Source organism: Etheostoma spectabile, chromosome 16 (genome assembly GCF_008692095.1).
Source record: "Etheostoma spectabile isolate EspeVRDwgs_2016 chromosome 16, UIUC_Espe_1.0, whole genome shotgun sequence".
Lineage (NCBI taxonomy): Eukaryota > Metazoa > Chordata > Actinopteri > Perciformes > Percidae > Etheostoma > Etheostoma spectabile.
In genome coordinates, this window is record NC_045748.1 from 11,786,928 (window position 1) to 11,793,433 (window position 6,506).

Consider the following 6,506-nt stretch of genomic DNA (forward strand, 5'->3'; position numbering starts at 1 on the left):
GACTAGAAACCGGCGAGATGCTGAGCATGTCGTGCACGTCGGCCTTAGGAGATTGGTCTGAAGCGGTAGTCCTTCGCTGACTCCCCTGGCCTCGGTGACTACCAAGACGCAGGCAGCGAAGGACAACGAGGGGGAGACCGCCCTGCAAAAGAGGTGGAAGGGTGTTGATGTGTGGTACTTGGTATACTCTAAAATGGTGGGCTGACAATCCCTTCCTTGAAACATGTAGGAGCACAGTCCATACCCTTCCTCTCACTTCCCACTCACGTAGGACCAAGGTTCCCCTATGTGGACTTTGGGCGACATGCTTATGTGTTATCTCGCATTTTTGAATAGGGAGCTCGAATCTAATTGTTTTCTGTCCCTGCGAATCCCCGTGCATGTGACTTTGCGTCCGGTGGGGCTGAATGAGACAAGGGTCAGCCTTTGCGTTGCGTGTGTTGTCAACACCCCAAGTAGCGGTCTTGCTGGGATTGTTTTGGAAATGTGTTGATAGGAATTTTGGAGTCTCTTCTTTTGCATCGGGGATCGATCAACTGTATTTCTGTCACCCTACGCACCTTGGCTCAGTGCTGAGATCTGCATACTCGTGTTTGCGATCTTAGTATCCCGCCGCCGCGCTGCTGGGCTGATAAGGGTAGACTTTGCGTCTGGAGCGGCTTCGATCCGGGACAGCTGGGATGCTGGAAACAGGGTGATGTGCCGGGGTATTTAGGTGAGTCGTCTGGCAGGGTTGTCCAACACCCCAGTAGCGTCGTGCACTGGGCTTGTTAGGAATGTGTTTGTATATATATAATTTTGTATCTCTTCAGTCTTTGGATGGGGAATCGATTGACTGTATTTCCTGTCAACCTGACGCGCAGGCCTTTGACGCTTGCAGGGCCTGTGAGCCTCAGGTAGCTCTTGCTATGGCAGGGCTGTGCCGACTCCGTGCATGCAGCATTTGCGTCTCGGTCGGGGCTGATGAGAGAAAGGGTAGCCTTGGTATAATTAGCCAGAGTCAGTACGGCCGGAGCTGTAGCACGCCTGGTCCTTGCGGGGTCTGTCATTGGAAATGTGCCAATCTATATTTTGGTATTCTCTTCATATGTATGGGGACACGATTTGACTATTTTTGTCACCTGCGGCCAGGGCACTTTGCGCTTGCAGGCTTGTGCCTCAATATCGCGAGATCTTAGGAAGGGTTCGACTCGCCTTCAATGTCGCTGCGTCTGGGAGGCGAGAAGACAAGGGCGCCTTGCGTCTCGGGCTGTAGGCAAGGTAGCCTTTGGTTTGCGGGGGCTGATGAGTCAGGCAAGCCTTTGCTTGGGTGAAAGGGTGCATTGCGTTCTGGCGGGGCGAGAAGCAAAGCTGACGTCTGCGGGAAGAACTCCTTGGGTTGCGTTCAAGAGAACACAATATTCCCTCACCTTTAAATCAAGTGACCGCACTGCGTGCACATGGGAGGGCTAAAAACAACTGCATGATGTAAGAGGACTTGAAAAAAAGCTTCAAAATCAAGAGAAGACAGAGCACGTTACTCCCTAGCATCAATGCCGGAAATGCACTGGACATCCACACAACCAGAACCTCCAATATGAGCAAAACTACGGGAACCAAGTCACCAGAAAGCTCACAACGAGGCATGTAATTTCACTAGTCTGCCCAAGTAGGGTCGTGTGTTAATGTAAAGCTGCCCTGAGTTGGGGCTGCAGACACCTCATAACCTAAGCTATCGCTAAACTAATCCGCATATATAAGAACAGGAAAAAAATCTCAATATCAAAGAGAAGACCCAAGCACCTTACTTCCAGTGGCATCAAGAGGACAGCACTGGACATGCAAGCACCCGTCCTCCCCTAGTCAAACAGTTCAAGGTCTATGGCACTTGACAACTTGTTTCTCCCGATTCTACTCTGTACAGCAAAGAAAAACTGCTCCAAAGTGATCAAAGTAAAAAGCATGATGCATTTTTAGACACAAAAGGCAAACTGTGGTCTTCTCCCATGTAAAAAATTAAACGGCACATGATGTTGAAACCCCTGCAAAACAACACTATCCCACTCATTTCTGCCTGAAAGATGAAGCCTTAAAAAAAACCAACAAAAAAAAAATGAGTCAACGTTGACCTGCTCTTTTTCAAATATCTTTCTGTCAGTTGTCTGCTGCTTTTACCTTCAGTCCACAATTTCCAAACTTGCTTTGGTTAACTAGCATAACCGCCGTGTCTTTCTCCGCTTAAAAGAATAGTTTTTACATTTTTGGAAATACAGTGCGTGTATTCACTTTCTGGTGGAAAAAAGATCAGAGTAGCGGAGAGGATCGATAGCTACCGCTCTTGTTGCTCGTGTGTTAATATTCTCCTCTCACACGTCGCCTGAGAGCAAATAAGCGTTTCCCAAAATGTCTAACTTTGCTTTAAACAAAAGCATTTGATTGGCAAAATCAGATTAAGGGTGAGCAAACATGCTATACCTCTCCTCTCCCATTTGCCAATATTTAAATCTCCTTTTCCATTTAACAGTCCTATTAAACAACGCAGACCCCTCCCCAACATCTCAGAAGCTTCATACTGCGAGGGTGTTTCCACACAGCACAGGTAGTGGCCGGTCCGGGTGATATGCTAGCAGTCGCTTGTGAGGAGAGAACTGGGAACAGAAGTGTGTACGCTGGAGGGTGCTCAGGTTTATGAGACAGGGCGGATGACTTCTCAACCTTTCCATCTTCAAGAAGAGAGAAAAAAAAAAAAAACCTTTCAAAAACAAACTAAACCCCTCCTTGACCTACATTCGCTCCACAGAAAGCACGTAACATTGTCCTCCAAATTGAACGCACGGCAAACCAGAAAATGGTTTCAACATCTAAAACATATGTTTAAAAAGATAAAAAATAGGCTACTTGATAGACAGAAGAGAGGGGTCTGTCCCCAAGTGGTCAATTCATGTCAATCTGCAGGATTACAACCTAAATCATTGTATTAAAGAATTTTGAGTTGGGACAAAAAAAAAAGAAGAAAAAAGATTGTACAGAGACCACAGTAATACATTGCATCAGAGCAGGTCACATCTTCAGCTTCTTTTGTATAAAAATATATATACCACAGTGATGGCCTTTTGAGGACCGTACTTGCGAGTTTGCTGCCGTCTCACTTTGATCCACTACATTCAGTGGTTTTCCCTGTTTATCAGGCTACGGAGATCTCTTCTAATATGTCCCGACAGATAACAGGTCAGTCTCCTCGGTGTATAAAAATATGAGAGTCAACAAAAATGTCTCTGTTCTCTCTTTTCTCATGTCCCTCTTCTTTGAGGTCTTAGTTGAGTCTATGCTTGCGCTTCTCTGATGATATCAAATCCACAGTGTCAAAACGTCTTCGGGAGGGACACTCGCATATCTATCTTCACAAAGCTGTAGCCATTTGCCTGTGAAGAGACAGATTTGTTTGTGTGACGTGGAGTAAAATCCCACTAAACCTTGAAATAATACAGGAAACCTTTGACGAGAGCTTCGTTATATTAGCAATAACCTGATGATTTTATCTCCAGCTGAAGAATCATGGATGCCGGTCCCTCAGGTTGAACCTTTGTCACAAATATAAAAGACAGAGGGGCATTGCTGTGAAAGAAACACAAAACATAAAAAGGCGAGTGTTTATTTTATTATTACAACCTTGAATCTTATTTGTTATGTTGTGGTAGTCTGTTCTTTTCCTTAATCCATAGACTTTCTACGTATGCCTGTTATTAAATACCACAGACCTTTAATGCCTGTTTGATACCACAGACTGATGCTTTTTAGATAACCACAGATTTGTATGTCAAGGTCTGTGGTAGACACGGCTTATTAGATACCACAAAGACCGGTTGGGTTATCTAGAACAAAAAAAAAAAACTAAAAAAACTCGATACTCCACGAGACCTGTATAGCTGCTTAAGATACCACGACTGTATGCGCCAGATACCACATACTGTATGCTGTTCTAGAATTCCACAGACTTGTACTGCTGCGCTTACTCCACAAAGACGAGTATACCTGTTTAGAAACCAACAGCTGTATCTGGGTTTAGATACCACAGAACTTAATGCTGTGAAAAGTTAGTACCACAGCCTGTATGCGGTCTGATGTTAGACACGTATGTTTCTAATTACCACAACTAGTATCCGGGTCCTGGGTAGACCCACGGTCCTGTTTAGTGATACCACGCAACTTAATGTCTGCTTATAACTGTGCACATAAGTATTCTATCGTTCCTGTTTTAAAATTGTCGAAATGCATTGACCATAAAACTTTTGAAAGATTGAAGGGGTTGATTTTATCTTATTTCCTAGTTTTCTTTGCTTTATTAAGTCCCCTCATGATTATTTTTTTTAAATAAGAATAATTTAGGCTTTTAAAGCGGTGATTGGTGTAGAATATGGATCCTTATAATTTCAAAAAAACAATTAAGAGTCCCACTATCGAAAGATAAAAGTAATGTACTAAATGTAGCGTAGAACTTTCTGAGAAAGAACAATCCGTTGGAAGAGATAAGTGCGGGCTAAGGCCAAAGGTGTGACTAACGGTAGGTATACACCATTATAAGGCTACATAACATACAAACCTAGGTATAAAATGTTCGCACATAAAAAATTAAAACAATTTTTTAGTTTGTGCATGAGGAGGCGCAGATGAGATTCGCTACTAAGATACATTAGCAGTGTATCGTGGCACATTCGAGTAGTGTTTAGGGCCTACAACAGTAATTAGAGCCTGTCTATAAGCTTCAAACAGGTCTTAAATTACCGTAGTAAAAACTAGCACTACAGAACATTTGCCTTTGATGTGTATAAAGTTTGCAATAAATATTAAATCTTCCTATAGTAATATGCAAATTACAGTAGCGTACCTACAATGGAGAAAAACTGTAATACAAAATAGTTTTAAAAAGCGAAATTCGCAGGAAATGTTAGCTGCCTCCACACAACCCCGGTTCAATTACACGGGGAGGGGCCTGCGTGGCGAGGGAAGAGTGAAATAGATAAAATTGGGGCAGGGGGTCTGGGTGTGCAATACTTTCCTCGAGCCACAGGCTGAATCACCAATTGTGTTCCTCCATCAGGTCTATAATGTGACCCAAAACATCTCTAGTATTAATTAAAAACAAAATCTGTCGACATTACGTAGGAGACGTTCCCCTAAAGGTTTACGGAGTCTCGCATAAATATCACGGACTGTATATTAACAGTCTGTATTTACATACTCCGTACAGTAGGTGGCGATATGCACCATGGTAACAGGTCGCAACCCGGAAGCGTCATCAACACACCACACGCAGTTGCTCCTTTCTCTAAAATCGAAACGGAAGAAAACAAACTAAACGTAGAACTGGGGTGACCACTGTAATCTCTGAGACTTGGAACTGGTTTTAATAAGGTTTTAAGACAATCCTCTGTGCACAGTGATGATCTGTAGTGGTTTGTCGCGTAACCACACCTAACAGCCGGCGACAACAACTACCAACAAACTGCGAATTTAGCTAACATTAACTCAAAAAGAAGAAGCTAACAGTCAACCAACCTGGCGCGTTTCGGATAAGATACATTTAATAACATGTACCGTAGCACAAGTGGACTGCCATCACAGCGGACGTGCCCAATGATGTGGTACACGACTCCCCAGGTAGTTAGAGGAACAATGTTGTTTTAATTACAGCTCAGTTGGCAGACATTTTATCAGACTGCGTTGTAGCTAAAAGCTAAGTTAGCTTACAACTTCGAAATAAAGCACTGGCATCATTGCTGCTAGTGTCTTTCTAAACAGTGTTTACACAATGACATATGTAACGTTGACACGTGAGTAGTAATTAGACAATTTTAGCACGGTAGTAACATACGCCTGAATCAAAATAACAATGGTACTCGTACTACTACTAATAAACTGTGGTGGAAAGTAGTACTGTACCCAAGTACACTCTTGTAGTACTTTTATTTTCTTGAGTATTTGCATGTTATGCTACTTGTTTATTACACTAATTTCACCCTTACATTCACTTGTGAAACCTTTGGCAGATATTATTTTACAATAAAATCTTGGACAGCTCTCCAATAAATAGGGTCAAAATAAAAAAGATTAGAAACACAAGTCTCTGAAAGCTGCCATTCTACATAAGTACTTTTAAGTGTTTTTGGGTATATTACTACTGTACTTTTATAATATATTGGACTGTCATGAACTTAACGTATTGGTCGTTCTATACTGTATGTTTAAGTTCCAAATATAAGCTATTGTGCTATCTCTCCTAACTGGTAATAAACTATGGGCTGAATTAGTTATTTAGAATGCAGATGGAAAATTCTGAGTATTGGAGCTGCCCTCCATTGATGGCATCCAGACCCATATTATTGACTGACGTTAACCAAAAAAGTCGTTGGTTAGATACAACTTGTCAGACTTTAAGTTTTGTCCTGTCTAATAGAAGTTAGTATTAGTAGAGAACGATGTCCATGAATATCCCAAGAGTAAATCTTGGGGGGGGGGGGGGGGGGGGG

At 42.6% G+C, this 6,506-nt stretch overlaps 1 long non-coding RNA gene across 1 annotated transcript in view; it reads right to left on the bottom strand.

The window, feature by feature from the left end:
- LOC116703864 (uncharacterized) overlaps positions 1-6,506 on the bottom strand; it is a 12,241-nt gene that overhangs the window by 2,876 nt on the left and 2,859 nt on the right. Inside the window, exon 2 of the long non-coding RNA XR_004335529.1 lies at positions 1,395-1,404. This is a non-coding gene — a long non-coding RNA (uncharacterized LOC116703864). The remainder of the gene's footprint in view (positions 1-1,394; positions 1,405-6,506) is intronic.